Here is a 17250-nt window from a genome sequence, read left to right on the forward strand (position 1 = left end):
AGTAACATTGAGTATTCATTCAGAATTTCAGGGTGAATGTACGTATGTACATGCATACATGTATGCACATGCACACATGCAACCATGCATGTTTATGTGCGTGTTTGAGGTGCTAATTATAATTAACACAATTATTAATTCAGAATATCAGTGTGCACTGCACCTGCAGCCATCTTGGAGTGATGCGCAATCTAGTGGTGATTCAGTCTAGTGAGAGAGAGAGAGAGAGAGAGAAGCCTTAGCTTGGTAATAGAGTATGCACATAGCACATGCATGATTTTCCCATCAGGACACGCCCCCCTCATCTAGACCGAGTGGCAAAACATTGAGCAGCATGGAGTGTGGGAGTTGGAAGCGCTCGTTGGAAATCACTCAACCGTCCTGCGTACCACCTGTTTCTAAATGTCACATAATGCCAGCAAAGGGGCAGCAAAATGTGTTATTGAAAACAAGCACTTCCAAACTCTGACACTTCCAAGCTACTCTTGACAGAAAGTAGCTCATAACGTTTCTATGGTGGATTTTTATGAAACAAAAACTTTGCAGATAGAGGATAATTCAAGCTTTTCGTACAGCTGCAATGTTGGTGAGTTTAACATTGTTTAATGCAATCAGACAGGACTTTTCTGTTTGGATAATGGGCTGTCAAGGCTAGAAAGTAGTTTTTTGCCACTCAGTGGCATAACTTCCAGGTACGATGATGTCACGCGCATACCCTCTATACCAGGCTGAGGCTTGATCTGTGTTGTGACAGGATACATATACCAGCTGGTATACAGTATGTATCCTGTCACAACACAGATCAAGAAAAGTCTGCACACTAATTTCTGCTCCCAGACATATTATCATATATCACATATATCTTAAATGTGATTTAACGTTGGTGTGTGGACTTTATTCTTGATCTGTGACTTTGTTTGATCCGGCACCCAGCCTATTAAGGTATATAGATGTGGGTGGCTTTTGGCCGTTTTTCAGCCTCCTCTGTCTCCTGTCACAAGCTAACACACACATTATCCAGTGCCAGCCAGTCAATGGGGCTGCGGCAAAGTTAGTTTTATAATGGATCTTCTTTTCCTTTAGTCAATGGGGTTGCGGCAATGTTCGTTTTATAATGGATCTTCTTTTCCTTTCGGCTTTTACCTTCAGGGGTCGCCACAGCGAATCATCTGCCTCCATCTCACCCTGTCCTCTGCCGCCTCCTTCTCTCACACCAACTAACTTCATGTCATCTTTCACTACATCCATAATCTTCTCTTTGGTCTTCCTCTAGGCCTCCTGCCTGTAGTTCCAACCTCAACATCCGATATACTCACTATCCCTCCTCTGTAGTGTCCAAACCATCTCAGTCTGGCCTCTCTGGCTTTATCTCCAAAACATCTGACATGGGCTGTCCAGCTCCACCTTCTTCACATCTCTCATTCACTTCACAGTTCACACATGTATTCTGTCTTCCTGTGGCCAATTAAGCCAAGCTTCATTCATTTATAATGGATACTTGAATGCCTAGTTAGGCCCATCAACAAAGAAGTAAACTTTGTTTAACTTGTATTTTCTCATAAAACAGTTTGAATTTTAATATAAAATGTGCTATTCAGGTTGTAACACACTCACACTCACAACACATAGCATACCTGTACTGATTTAACAAACACCTGTTGTCTCCAAGGCTAACCACAACTGAAATAACCAAACAGCTCAATATAACATGTCACTTCACATTCACAGCACACAACCGTGCAATGCTGACAATTAAGTTCGGTTTTACTTTACTAAGAGAAATAATAAAAGTGACTGACAGAAATTACACACAATTCAGTTCATGTATGCTAAATGCTAATGCTAAGCAGCTAGCCAAACTCACCTACCTGGATAATAAACTCAAAGTAGGATCCTTACTGAACTGTCACACATGACTCAGCAGATATAACTCCATGACAACATTTGCCAACTAAAATAGGCCACTCTACTTCCATGAGGTGTAACATTATATTATAAATTGTTCATTTCACTGTTTTGCCCGCCTGAAGCCTGTTTAGGGGCAGTGTTGCCAGGTCTGCTTCTCATAAGCAAATCTGGGCTTGTTTTTCTGTAAAGTTGCTTGTAAATATGAATGAATACCACAATGTATTGTGGAACCTTGCGGTTAGTGTTTCATTTTCTTTCTTTTTTTTGGGGGGGGGGGGATTGAACTTGACAGTTTCATGTCATGGTCCCCAAATTAATGTGCATTTGTCCACAGACCCCATATATAAAATACATTCCACTAGCACTTTTTCCCCCTCAAGATTCTGTTGAATATAGCAAATCTACAAGCTATTTTCCAAAAGTGCTCGTCTGGCCTTAAAGGCGTAGTGAAACGGAAATGGTGGACATTTTATTTTGAAGTTTCAGACGGTCTCAAGTTGAAACACCGCTATGAAGTTTCTGAACCAATCAGAGCGTCGCATCCCTTCAGGCGATGGGACGGTAGCTAGGGAATGTTGCTATGCTATACGCAGCAGCGTGGTGTGTGTTTGTTTACAAATCAAATAGACAGCCAGCTGTACCAGTTTACTGTTATGTGGCTTATTTCTACCCTATAATGTTTTCAGATACATATTTTAGCGTGATGATTAAGTTGAAACCGAGTAATACACTGTCTGGATGTTATCTGGAATGGGAATAAAAACGGAGGATTTCTGTAATCAATAGCAGCTGTGCTGCATGGATGCGCACATATTGGAGAGGATACGGGTGAGCTTCATTTTTATTGGCTTTTATCGATGTTGGCCTCGACACGTCATCACGCAGTACGTTTTCGTTTTCAGGAAGTAATAAAAAAAATATTTTTATGTACTTTTGATATAAAAACACACAAAAATGAGTATTTTCCCATTGTTTTGGCATCCATTGTTAGGTATGCTCATATGATGACCACGGAGATGGTCTAAAAGTGTGAAAAACGTATTTTTCATTTCACTACACCTTTAAGTCTCTTCTTTTGGGTTTGTTTCCGTAGACCAGGTTGATTATTTCTCTCGCAAAATCTGGCAACACTGCTTAGGGAGTGTGTACCAATAACCTCTATTCACAGATAACACATGATTTTGTGACTTTATTTAATCCCTTTTGGATTGTTAAGCAAGCTAACTTTAGAATAATAACAACTAAGAGAAAAAACTTGCTTGAATTGTATAATGTTTATTCAATATTGTACCAAACAAAATTACATAAGACAAAATAAACCATCACAGAAGTCAATGGATCAGTGTAGGTCTGCTAATACCTTATAATAGTTTAGATAACTGTGTCAAGGGGATATATGTGCCGTGTTGGAAATTGATAATAATAAAATCATGTCATATATAAATATTTATATAGAATGTATTAGAATCCTTGATCTTCAGAATTGGAATCCTTATGGCTGAAGTATATGAAAACAGTGTCTTCATATATGGGCCAATTTGGTCTGTCCTGATGAAGGTCAAAGGACCGAAACGTCGACTTAATAAAAGAGCAACAATTTTGGCAGTGTGCGGGTCTTCTTCTTTGTTTTTCAAAGATACCCTTTTTAATATGCACTATTGTCACCAGGTGTGCATCAACCTTTTTCTATAAAATGGCCCTGTAGAACAAAATGCCAGGTTTTCTGTGAGGGACCTGCGGTCAATATATAAAAAAAGGCCTATGGTCAATCGTCAAAACATTGACTATAGACTATAGAGAATGGTCACAGTAAATACTCCCTCCTACTACTGCCAAGAATAAGCTACTACAGTCAACTCAACTGAATGTTGCTAATCAGTCATAAGGCAGTATTTCATCTAAATCTTTGGCTTCATTTCATATAATTTGGTGTGCTGTTTATGGATCTTGACATAATCAGACCATTTGTATGATTGATTGATTATGATTGATTATGATTGATTGCATTTTACACATAACTAAAACATACAGCACTGCTTAGAAAACAACTAGGTTGGATATACGACTTGGCAGTCCCTTAGAGGAAAAAGTTTGAGAAGTTTTGATTCAAGTAATTATGAGGATATATGAATCCTTGCTGTATCTTGGTTTCAAAGGCAAATAGAATGCAAGACTCACTGGGGATAGTAATTTGGCCATGACAAATCTTTAATTTTCTGAAAAATGTGTAAAATATTGAAGCCTTCTCCCAATCTATCCAGACACAATATACCCGGAATGAGACATGAATCATTAGTAGACCCATTTCTCTTCTCTTTCTTCCAATATTATTCCCTGCAAATCCATTTTAAAAGATGGGCTTTCCTCAGACTTGAAGTAGTTTGACTCTTAACGCCCAGACATGATACAGAGAACGTTATTGTGCAGTTCAAACGACTTTCCTCTTGTTCAGATTGATGCTCCTCGGTCACGCACGCACGCACGCACGCACGCATGCGCACATACGCACACACAAGCACACGCGCACACACACACACACACACACACACACAACTCCACCTTACATAACACAAAAATAAAGTGGAGGAAAAGTACAGAGAGCGAGGCCATTATTCAATGTCTTACTTTTATCCAAATAGAACGGGTTCTTTTATGGTTCACATTATGTATGTGAAACTTTGGCAAAATCTGGCAGAGCTAGGGCCTCATTTAGGCACAGCACAAAATTAACCATGAAGCCAGTGGTCATAGTGGATCAACCGGCTTAGCTTGACAATGAGGTGGGGATTTAGAGACCACAACGCAGCAGAATCCCTGGCCCTGACACAGAGGTTGCATTAGGTTGTTAGGGTATGCAATGCTGAAAACGCAAGTGATTGAGCAATGACAAGGTTGACAGAAGAATGACAGACGGTTACACATTCTGTGTATTATTTAAGAGACACATCAGGGGCAGCAGTATACTGTCAGAGAGCGCCAACACCTAATTAGACAGAGAGTACATTGTAGTGTTTGTGTCAGCTGGAGAAAAGGCTGGCAATACAAAGCGTATGTGGTAGGCTACCCGCTTCAGCTGCATGCTATAGCTTTCTCAAGGCCGTATGATCAGGGCAGGTGAGGAACAAGCAGTGTTCCGAGTTCCGACAGAGAGACAGGAACAACAAGGCATACCAGCGTGTACACACTGGTTTGACAAGCAGCCTGCAGTTGCACAGAATGACAGCACTCCGTAAACTAAAAAGGAAGATACTTTGTGGTCTTTGTGTTTCAGTTTTGGAACACATGCACACATGCTTGTATCAAATACTTGAAAATAACAGCTTCCTAAATGGTAAATGGTGCATTTATATAGCGCCTTTATCCAAGGCGCTTTACAGAGATTGTGCATTACATTCACCCATTCACACACACATTCATACACCGATGGCAGCGGAAACCATGCAAGGCACCAACTAGCACATCGGGAGCAATTAGGGGTTCAGTGTCTTGCTCAAGGACACTTCGACAGTGACTCTGGGGGAGACCGGGTTCGAACTGGCAACCTTGCGGTTACCATCCAGGCACTCTACCCCTGAGCCACCGCCGCCCCGCTTCCTATAGCAGCAATGTAACCATAACAATAATGTACTGTATTTGGAAGCTAAGACAGCATGTCATAGTTTTTAACCCATTTACATTTTTAATCTTTTGAATAAAATGAAAGGTTTTTCAGAAAACGTATAGTTTTGGACAGGAATGAGGATTTAGGCCTTTTGAATCAGCCTCAGGTCTTATTACTATTCTCACAAATCTCGCAAACAGATATTTGCAGACAAGAAGCAATCTCTACTCCAAACTCAATAATATTTTGTGCAGTTGCAGTTGACTGATCCACAAACAAAATTAATACAGAAATCCCTTCGAAGCTGAACTCCATAAAATAATTGTTAACAGCTCTCTGGGAATAATAGCACAAAGGCAATATCTAATCTATTATCAGAATGTGTGATATAAAACGCTGATTATCTTAGATGTTATCACCCGTCAAAGTCAGCTAATAATTATATATTCCCTCCCAGGACAAGCTAAAAGCATTCTCTGCATTGAGATACTGTACAGTATGTTCATAGAATCTTCTGTTGCCGATTATAATAACATCATCCTTTGTAGAGATAAAACCATACAGATTCTATACTGTATGTCCCATTGTCCCCATAAACACAGACTGTATTTGTGCGCCATGTATTTCTATACGTGTTGTGAACGTGAGAGAAAGTGAGGTACTCAGAGCATGAAGGGAGTAGAGGGAAATTAGAGTGAGTCTGTGCTAACACAGGCCACTGTGTGATTAATCTGACACTGTATAGGTGGCACAGCTAGGTGCTGTGTATTGCAGAGTGAAGATAAACCTGGGGTTTATGCCCGATGGCCACTAAGATTACCGTTTCTTTAATCCAATCTGTCAGAGCTATAATTTCCCACAAGATAGTGTGATGATTTTTTTTACCACCTCCATTTGCTCAAGTAATTCAAGCTCCTATTTCCTGACACACTTTGCTGTAAACACATACTATATAAAGTACACGTGACATCATGGAGACCCTTAGATCTCCATATATGGTTGTCATTCCAACCACTGTGGTTGCCGCGACTCAGACTTGCAAATTAACCAAATTGGTACAACACATGGATCTCCATATGTGGAGCTGACTAATCACCTGGATCTCCAAATATAGTATGAAGATCACAACACTAACCTCATCAAACCCTGCCACCCTGGATATCCATTCAAGGAGAAGACTGGATCATCACCTACATCTACAAATATGGAGCCGGTCACTGACACCAGATTAATAGTTTAACTTGTGCTTCTCAACTGTTCCGTATTAAGAATCTCTGTGGTTTCAGGCTTGAAAACGTCAATTAAAATGCGACACAAGTCACACTTGCAAATTGTCCACTATAGTCATAGCCTGGCTAATAAGCCAGACCGAATCAGCCATTGGCAAAAAAAAATTGCCTGCCGGCGGAGTACGGTCTGGAGAGGCTCAATTGTACGCCCATTTCCTGACAGTAGCTCTAACCAATTGCGTCAAAGAGAAAATGTTTGAACCCGCCACCCGGGAAACAAGATCCATACACGGCATCTCCAGACTCAAATACCACACGACAGTGTGATTTGAGTCTGGCTTATTAGCCAGGCTACTATAGTCACTCCCTAACATTTTAGTCTAGTTTTTATTTGTTGACAAAATCGACAGTATATTTAGTCATAGTTTTAGTCATCATGTCTTTAGTTTTTATGTAGTTTATCAGTGTAAAAAAGGTAGTCGACAAACATTTTTCGTCACAGTATTAGTCGACGAAAACAACACTGTTGGTAAGAAGAGGTAAGGCGTCCACTTGGGTACATGTACAGTATATTCCTTCAGTTTGAATGGGTAGATTTACGAGAGAATCCACATCAAGCATCCATCGATCCATCCATCTTCAACCGCTTATCCGTAGTCGGGTTGCGGGGGCAACAGCTACACCAGAGAGCTCAGACATTCTCTGGGATCCCGAGGCGGTCCCTGCAGACATCCTTGGTCTGCCCTGGGGTCTTCTTCCAGCGGGACGTGCATCGAGAACCTCCCTAGAGCGTCGCAGTCCCGCTCTCTACCAGGGCCCAGGAAATGATTCCCCGTTCATTTTCCTCATAGACCTTTCAAAAAGTATTTATTTAAAGACGTTTACGCCGGACAAAGCCAACTCAAGTTGTGACAAATCATGACAATAAACACAATGTTTTGGGCCGAACAAATAATTAAAAATTGGGAATTATTTCCTGGGCCTGGCATCATCATGAAAGGGGGCGGGACTGCGACGCTCTATAGGGAGATGCTCGAGAGGCATCCTAACCAGATGCCCAAACCACCTAAGCTGGCTCCTTTCCAAGCGAAGAAACAGCTACTCTACTGCAAGTCTCAAATCAAGCAGTTCAATTCCTAAGAATATTTCCCATTAAATTCATGTCATGTTCTGTGGAAGGAAGTAATATATTAGTGTAGCTTCAGAGATAAATACAGCATCCAATATGACATGACTGAGCAATAACAAGCTATACAATCTGTTTAATCCAGCTATGTGTAACATGTCATAAGTAATTGAAGTTGCTTCAAAATCATTGCTAACATCATCAGGGTTGAGGAGTGCTCCCATTCTCAAGTCAGACCTGATTGATTCCTCTGTCCTCGTTGACTCCTTCCTTGGGGGAGGAACTGTAAGACGCATGGAAATGACGAATGAGAATTGTGATTTGGCTTCAGTCAGTCAGTCAGTCAGTCAGTCGGTCACATTATTTGAATGTCTAGGGTTGTTGTGGTCTAACCAAAATAATGCACCTCTACTAAGTCTACATCATTTATGGCTCCTCAAAACTTTGATCAACATGAGGCTCCAGAAAGTCTGTTTCCCATAGTGGTTGTGGATTATGGGCAATTAATTGTCCGTGTAGATGAGGCTTTTCTGGGTTATACTGCTGGCAACAGTCCACCTATTTCCCATGTAACCAGATGGAAAATTAAGTAAATATCCCCCCTTGTGTTTCCTGCATACTGTATCAAATGAAGGGCACGTACTGCAGGAGAAGTGAAAAGCCAGCTTTTAATCACATTCCTAATGATGCCATATCACCTGCTACACACATCATGATTATTCTATTCAAGTCCATTTTCTTCTTGTCCCACAGCCCCTAATTACGGCGTGTGCATGGCAGTTAGTTTTAGATGTTCTGTGGTCTAAACAAAGCCGTTTGCGCTGCCAGCTGCCACTCCTCCATCTGATGGATGCCGTTTCCTCAGCACAGTTATTGGTTTTTGAATTGTCATGCAGGAACGGCAATTAGTCATCCACAAGTCTCAAGGTCGAACTTAATGGCTTCCAGTATAAACAAAACATCAATGGGGTGAGACCGTGAGAGCCAAAACACAATGATTTTTATAGTAATACAATTTATTGGAATGCAACTCCTAGACTTGTTTATATATCATAATAGTACTGGAGGAAGCAAATCCAGTGTTTTTCTTGGTTTGGCTTTCGGGCTTCTGAATCACAAGTACCCCAGAATGAAAACATCATGCAGCTTCCATGTTGTTTTATTTTGTTTGATCATGCCAGCAATGGCACACAGTTTAATCTAATCTTAAAAGGCATACACCAATATGACCCCAACGCAGATGATTCAATATGACAGGCCCTATTGTTAGTACTTTTATTTCCTGTCCTCTAGCTTTAGTACGTCATAGGGGTCCACTCCACAATCCTCATTATTTCACAAGGAGAAACATGAATAGAGACTGGCCACTCTCATCCGGAAGAGGAAAAGGTGCAACCCTCCTCATTGGTGTTTTTTACCTTAAAATACATTGGCCCAGGCAGCAGGACCAGATATCCATCATTGTCCCAAAAGAAAGAAAATCACCACTATATTCCAATATACTCTATAGACTCAGGACAGAATGTGAATCCCCTTATGAGTCATGAGGCCGCCTTATAAAGGGAGATTCTCGAAAAGGCAAAGGCAGACGCTGCAAGGATCCAATGCTTAATTCAACTACCCAGATCTAGACAGAAAAGTTATGCTACGTCTAAGCATATAAACTACTTTGGTACTTTATAGTGAAAGTGCCATGCTCATCTTCTGCATTTTTAAGTTGATCATGTCATTAATTTCAGAAGTATCTTGTGATAAGGGTCATTTTTTTAAACTGCCCTACATCTTTTCTACCTTTGTACTTCACAGCCATTCATATCACAAAGTTGGGCACAGATCAAGATCACTCCAATTAAAGCCTGAGTCACCACATTTCTATTTCAGGAACACATCAGTTATTCACTTCTGAAGGAGAGATAGAGAAGCAATGGAATGTTTGGTGGTTCTTATTGAATCAGTTCCTTTCTCTGGCCTGAAATTGTCCCGTGGGGGAACAAAACACTGACAGCCAAACAAATTAGATGTGAACCTCTCTGGGAGGGTCAAGCGTCTACTATTTCCCCCGCCCCCCCCCCCAGATCACTGTTCAACAAAACAGACCATTTCACATTCTGTGGCCCATGCCTCCCCTGGGCAGTACATAAAGCCACGGAGTGATTTCCCTATGCTAACCTCTACCACGATGATACTAGCTGCACCAACTGTACACAAATACACGCTCTCTTATTGATTTGCAAAGAAGAGCTCATGCAGTATGTATCGTGAACTAAATAAGTGATGCATGGAACTCGGTGACGACTCTACATTTGGGAATACATGACGGTCGGGGGCAGTTAGTGACATTTCTTCTGACATCTCAGCATAAGGCTTAAAGTATAGGCAAAATTATATAATAGGGGGTATGCGCGTGACATCATCATCAAACCAGGAAGTTATGCAGGAACGCCTACTGAGTGGCAAAACAATACTTTCTGGCCTTGACAGCCCATACATCCACACAGAAAAGTCATATCTGATTGCATTAAACAATGTTAAACAATGTTAAACTCACTTTGCATGTTGCTTTGCCACTCGATGTGCCATTCACTTTAAGCATGCGCATACCCTCTATTATACATATTCTTATTTATCCTTTGAGAAGCCTTTGCACCAAACGAGAAGTTTTTTAATTACCCTTTGAAGAGAGGGAGCACGGCAAGAAATGATCTGCTTGGTGACTGCGTGCCAAAGTGACTGGCAATGACATCATGAAACTGTGTTTGTGATATAATAGGCTCAAATATATATGCAAACATGGGTAGCTGACCATAAATTAACTAAATAGTAAAGTACTAAACTGAAAATGATCCAACATAACATGAGACAATATGCTTCTATCTGGCCATTCATTTATAGCTATCATATTCACGACCACATCTCTGGAGCAGCCAGGACCATTTAAGTGGAGTGAGTTATCCTCCTGTTTTGGTGCGCTGCCACATCCACGGAGATGCTGCGAGGAGATTGGGCCGGGCAGTTTGATTGGGTAAGGATTTTTCTGTCAGGGGAAAGGAAAGGTAAGGGGTCCATGCTGACGCCGGCACATCCCTACTCTTTGTTATCCCCGCACTGATTAATGACACAGTCCCACAGTCCACTGACAGAGCGCTGAGGCCCACGGAAACCTCCAGAGATGAGGCTGCCTGCCAATTACCTTCCTCAATAACGTCCACTCAATGCCTGCATGACAGGGACCCGCCCCCAGGGCCCAGGGCAGACCACTATTAGAGACAGAAATTCCAGGGAAACTGAATATATATACTGTATTTACAGTATATACAGTATACATACACACACGCACGCACGCACGCACGCACGCACGCACGCACGCACGCGTCATAAAAATCAATGCGTTCATGATATGCGTGAAGGTTTGTTATGGCACGAATGGAGCGCCATTCGCACGCACGCACGCACGCACGCACGCACGCACGCACGCACGCACGGTCGCACGCACGCACGCACGGTCGCACGCACACCTACTCGAGACTGCAAACAGAGTGCATACTACTCAGTAGTAGTACAGTTGTGCTTATCCTATTTATGATACTAGGCCATAATCACAAGATCCCATGGGTTGTCCTCTAAAAAAATGATCAAAAAAGATAACGATGCGAGCAAACAAAAGATGTCGTGGAGAAAACTTTTTTTGATTATGCGTTTGAGAAGAAGACGGTGTCAGATGTAAGTTTCTCGGTTCTTCAAGGGCATTGGCAGAGAGAGACTTTAAATTGTGCCACCTTTGGAGAACTTCCCTCTGAGATGTTGGTGATAAGTGAGGCTGAAAGGGAAGATTAGGCGCTTGGAGGAGAGTCAGCTTCTCCCTGCTGATTTGGACATCCATTTTAATGGGCTGCTTAATGCACCCATTCAGGAGCTGGGTCTGCGGAGATTCACTGAGTTCCTCCTGGCACGGTCCCTCTACTCCCAGAGCAAGGAAACGGTAGCCATTGTCTGCATTAAAAATGCATTGCCTATGCTCCTCTCTGTCTGCTCAGCATTCTCACCACTGGCAGTGGCACCACCTATTATCAGAATACCACAGCACTGACAGCTGAGAGGATAGTTTGTAGAGCAAAGAGAAGTAGTTTCAGCAATATTCTAGAGTAGCCTATGCCTATCGTTAAATGGGGCCTATTATGCTTTTCCTTATTTTCTGCCATATATAAGGTCAATGAATGATAAAAGAAATCACTACGAAAGGCTCAACAGGATGTCAACTCATAATAGACTTATTTATCTGCTCTGAGACAAGTGTCTTCTTCCCCTTTTTTATGGGAATAACAAAAACACGATAGAGCTTGCACAAAAATCAATTTCACCTACTGTTTTACACCTGTAACACTGTGACAATGAAGCTGATTCTGATTCTGACACCGTTCACCGTAGACAGTGTGGCTCTAAAGTGGTTCGTTCAGATCAGAACTTTGGTCGTAGCCACTGTATTTGTCTGGTTGTGGCACAAGGGACACTTCACTTTTGTCAGCTTTAGCTAAAAGACGGGATATAGGACCTGTAGGCCTATAGGGCCGTCGGGGACACAGTATTGCAGTGTATCACGGAAATGTTTGCCTTGTATTGATAAACGTAACACACATGGCTTACAGGTTCAGTGCATATGACGGATGAATACAACTTTATGGAGATAATGGTGCACATGCACCAAGCAGTCAAATGTGTCATTCTTTCTACCATATCTGCTCAACGTTACGTTCTTAGCTTACGCATTTTTCATGATACCGGTAACTACTTTTTATGTACAGTATGTGAAGTATTGCCACGCTTTTTGTTCTTGCTTAATGTAAATCGCTCTGGATTAAGAGTGTCTGCTAAATGCCTAAATTGTAAATTATAAATTGACACAATAACCTATACCTGACCTGGCGGAGACTTGTGCTCCAAATTGCAGATGTGTTCCCCACCATATTAGGCATAGAATGGTCTCATGACTTGAGTCATATGGCTGTCAAACAGGGCTTAGCTCTGTAATGGCCTGATCTGCAATCTGTGCTCCGATGAGTGCATATTTCTTGTTGGCCATTGTAACTGTCTGTCATAATTATAATTCTATGAGGAACATGCACAGAACGGCATAACATTTAACTGGGGGGTGGCCGTCATGCACAATGCATCAATAACCCCCTGTACTATTTTTCGTTTGGTTAAATACCCAGAACAAAACATTAGTGAGAGATTAAACAGAATGTTCTACGGATACATAATGGTTGCGAATATTATAAAAAACTCAGTCCGTGGACCACCCAAATCCATGCATCCCAGGTTTGGGACCCCTGGGCTAGTGGAATGACTGCAACGGCAAGCGTGGCTGAGGTGGTAAAATAAAATCATCACGCTATCTTGTGGAAGATTATACTGTAGGTGTGACAGATAAGAAACGGTAATCTTAGTGGCCATCGGTATAAACCCCAGGTTTATCTTCACTCTGCGAGACACAGCACCTGTGCCACATATACAGTGTCAGATTAATCACAGTGGCCTGTGTGAGCACAGTACTCTGAGTACCTCACTTTCTGTCACGTTCACAATGTTGTTGTTCATGTGGGAAAAGCAGAACGAGGAGTGTTCGTTTTTTCGGCTTGGGAGACCGGGGCCAGGCCACGGTGGGGAAAAATGACGTCCCTGGAGAGAGAGAGAGAGAGAGAGAGAGAGAGAATTGAGGGTTTAAGTGTACAGTACAGTACAGTACAGTACAGTACAGTACAGTACAATACAGTACAGTACCACTCATTTCCGACGGGTCTGATTTTGATATATTTTTGGGTATTTTCAGTTTGACAGGAAATGGGGAGAGACACGCAGCATGTTGTCAGGTTCGGAAGTTGAACCTGCAACACTCTGTCAGGTGGCATAGCAGCCTAGTGCCCAGATGGAACACTCTGTCAGGTGACATAGCAGCCTAGTGCCCAGATGGCTGCAACACTCTGTCAGGTGGCATAGCAGCCTAGTGCCCAGATGGCTGCAACACTCTGTCAGGTGGCATAGCAGCCTAGTGCCCAGATGGCTGCAACACTCTGTCAGGTGGCATAGCAGCCTAGTGCCCAGATGGAACACTCTGTCAGGTGACATAGCAGCCTAGTGCCCAGATGGCTGCAACACTCTGTCAGGTGGCATAGCAGCCTAGTGCCCAGATGGAACACTCTGTCAGGTGACATAGCAGCCTAGTGCCCAGATGGAACACTCTGTCAGGTGACATAGCAGCCTAGTGCCCAGATGGCTGCAACACTCTGTCAGGTGGCATAGCAGCCTAGTGCCCAGATGGCTGCAACACTCTGTCAGGTGGCATAGCAGCCTAGTGCCCAGATGGAACACACTGTCAGGTGACATAGCAGCCTAGTGCCCAGATGGCTGCAACACTCTGTCAGGTGGCATAGCAGCCTAGTGCCCAGATGGAACACTCTGTCAGGTGACATAGCAGCCTAGTGCCCAGATGGCTGCAACACTCTGTCAGGTGGCATAGCAGCCTAGTGCCCAGATGGAACACTCTGTCAGGTGACATAGCAGCCTAGTGCCCAGATGGAACACTCTGTCAGGTGGCATAGCAGCCTAGTGCCCAGATGGCTGCAACACTCTGTCAGGTGGCATAGCAGCCTAGTGCCCAGATGGCTGCAACACTCTGTCAGGTGGCATAGCAGCCTAGTGCCCAGATGGCTGCAACACTCTGTCAGGTGGCATAGCAGCCTAGTGCCCAGATGGCTGCAACACTCTGTCAGGTGGCATAGCAGCCTAGTGCCCAGATGGCTGCAACACTCTGTCAGGTGGCATAGCAGCCTAGTGCCCAGATGGCTGCAACACTCTGTCAGGTGGCATAGCAGCCTAGTGCCCAGATGGAACACTCTGTCAGGTGACATAGCAGCCTAGTGCCCAGATGGCTGCAACACTCTGTCAGGTGGCATAGCAGCCTAGTGCCCAGATGGAACACTCTGTCAGGTGACATAGCAGCCTAGTGCCCAGATGGAACACTCTGTCAGGTGACATAGCAGCCTAGTGCCCAGATGGCTGCAACACTCTGTCAGGTGGCATAGCAGCCTAGTGCCCAGATGGCTGCAACACTCTGTCAGGTGGCATAGCAGCCTAGTGCCCAGATGGAACACACTGTCAGGTGACATAGCAGCCTAGTGCCCAGATGGCTGCAACACTCTGTCAGGTGGCATAGCAGCCTAGTGCCCAGATGGAACACTCTGTCAGGTGACATAGCAGCCTAGTGCCCAGATGGCTGCAACACTCTGTCAGGTGGCATAGCAGCCTAGTGCCCAGATGGAACACTCTGTCAGGTGACATAGCAGCCTAGTGCCCAGATGGAACACTCTGTCAGGTGGCATAGCAGCCTAGTGCCCAGATGGCTGCAACACTCTGTCAGGTGGCATAGCAGCCTAGTGCCCAGATGGCTGCAACACTCTGTCAGGTGGCATAGCAGCCTAGTGCCCAGATGGCTGCAACACTCTGTCAGGTGGCATAGCAGCCTAGTGCCCAGATGGCTGCAACACTCTGTCAGGTGGCATAGCAGCCTAGTGCCCAGATGGCTATGCCAGTCATCCAGGCCCTGTGCTGTGTTTCTTTCTGGCTGCTCAGTGCCGTCGCTACCTATACGTGCAATACGCACTGCGCGTAGAACACACCGAGGGGGGCAACAAAATGTGCCAAAATGTTCGAAGCCGACCCTCAAAATCAAAAAAATCTCTGTGGCTCTGCCGCGTAATAAGGAGTGGCCGTGTGTGCGTCCTCGCAATACAGTGAAAATAGCCGATCTGCATGAGGAATAGCAGCGCTCTCGTCAGGAGGGGGGGGGCAGCACAAAATATCCTACGAGTAGGGCAACAAAATGGTCAGCTACTGTATGTCCCTGTGGCTGCTGTTGCTGCTGCTGTGCCACCTGAATCTCTGCATGGGGATTAAATGGTGCTTGTTAAGTGACTTAAGCGCTTCATAATAATGCATTGATCATTAATTTGAATCAGCTGTGTGGAGGGAGATCTTGTAGGGTAAGTATAGGCAGACTAAAATACGACCCTTTTGGATTTCTGCCAGGTTGTGTCTCCACATTATTGCTGACTGACATTGATCACTCAAATTAATTGAATGACTGACAACAGGAATCATTGCCCACAACACACACACCCTTTTCTCCGGTTACACATTCCGACGCACGTGGAAGCCACATAGTCGGAATGGCGGTGTGTCGGAATGCCACTTTGTTCCCCGTTTGTGTGGCTTGGCGGCGCGTCCCTTGAGCAGCTACCTGGAAGAGAGCCGGTGCCTACCATCCGGCACTGGATAAACGCAGGTCCTGACGTAGGTCGTAGGTCTCAAAATTAGCTCGCCCCTCCTGGGATAAAGACCTGATGGCCTTCTACTTTCGGGCTCATGGGAGCAGCTGCCAGCTTCGGCACTGGTTGGCAGTGTGGGAGTGGACTGGGAACTTTGTTTCTTCTGGTGGTCCAGCCTGGGACATGGTGCCAGGCCATGCCTGCGGACTGGTTGTTAGAGCGTCTTTCGACAACTTGGGATGCCCAGAAACGAGGCAGGAGGCCTGGCTGTGTTGTGCGTGTGCGTGCGTGCGTGCGTGCGTGCGTGCGCGCACGAGCGTGCGTGCGTGCGTGCGTGCATGCATTAGTGAATACAATACACCTCTCTATTGTAGAAGTGTATGCCTTGCCTCTCCTTGACAGAGCGGCTGTGTCTGAAACTCTGAGGAAGCAATCTCATTTCAAGCTATAACAGTAATAAAAAAAAACAGGAACAGAAATTCTAAACTAATTAGAACAAGTCAAAGACCGTAGAAAAGGGCTCTGACAATTTGCTTCCCCGTTTTCCTTTTCTTCTCACACAAAACAAAAACAGATAAATGCCATCGCATTACATGCGCATCACACACTGTGTACATTTTGAACGATCATGTCTTGCACCTCATCTTATAATACTATACAGCACCAGTACAGAGGGATTGTTAAACCAATGTCTTCCAACACATGTTAAAAAAATCATCACAACTTGGAGGAAAATAAATTCCTCAGCTTGAACGAGGGAGGAGGTACAGTATATGCTGATTTGCCAGAAACAACCAATCTGCCAGCAAAATGGTTCCCCTGCAACTTTCTTTTTTCTCTTGTATTAAGTGTTACAAGTTCAAAATTGATTCAAAATACATGAGAAGCATTTCATTTTTATAATTTTTTGTATTAGTATTGCCTGCCCTTGGCCTGGCAAAAAACAGCCTAAGAGAGGGAAGCATAGTACATATTCATTAGCATACAATATATAACCCCTTTACAGTTGGAATACTAATGCATTTTTTTCGGGTAATGTGACAAGCGCACATCTTGGCCTATGGG

At 43.8% G+C, this 17250-nt stretch overlaps 1 long non-coding RNA gene across 1 annotated transcript in view; it reads right to left on the bottom strand.

Moving 5' to 3' along the window:
• Positions 1-2004, bottom strand: part of LOC306912730 — a 128549-nt gene extending 126545 nt beyond the window's left edge. Inside the window, exons 1-2 of the long non-coding RNA XR_013788433.1 lie at positions 1869-2004; positions 164-207 (exon numbers count right to left, since the gene is read on the bottom strand). This is a non-coding gene — a long non-coding RNA (uncharacterized lncRNA). The remainder of the gene's footprint in view (positions 1-163; positions 208-1868) is intronic.
• Positions 2005-17250: the final 15246 nt, after the last annotated feature.

Source organism: Electrona antarctica, assembly GCF_951216825.1.
Source record: "Electrona antarctica genome assembly, chromosome: 20".
Taxonomy (NCBI): Eukaryota; Metazoa; Chordata; class Actinopteri; order Myctophiformes; family Myctophidae; genus Electrona; species Electrona antarctica.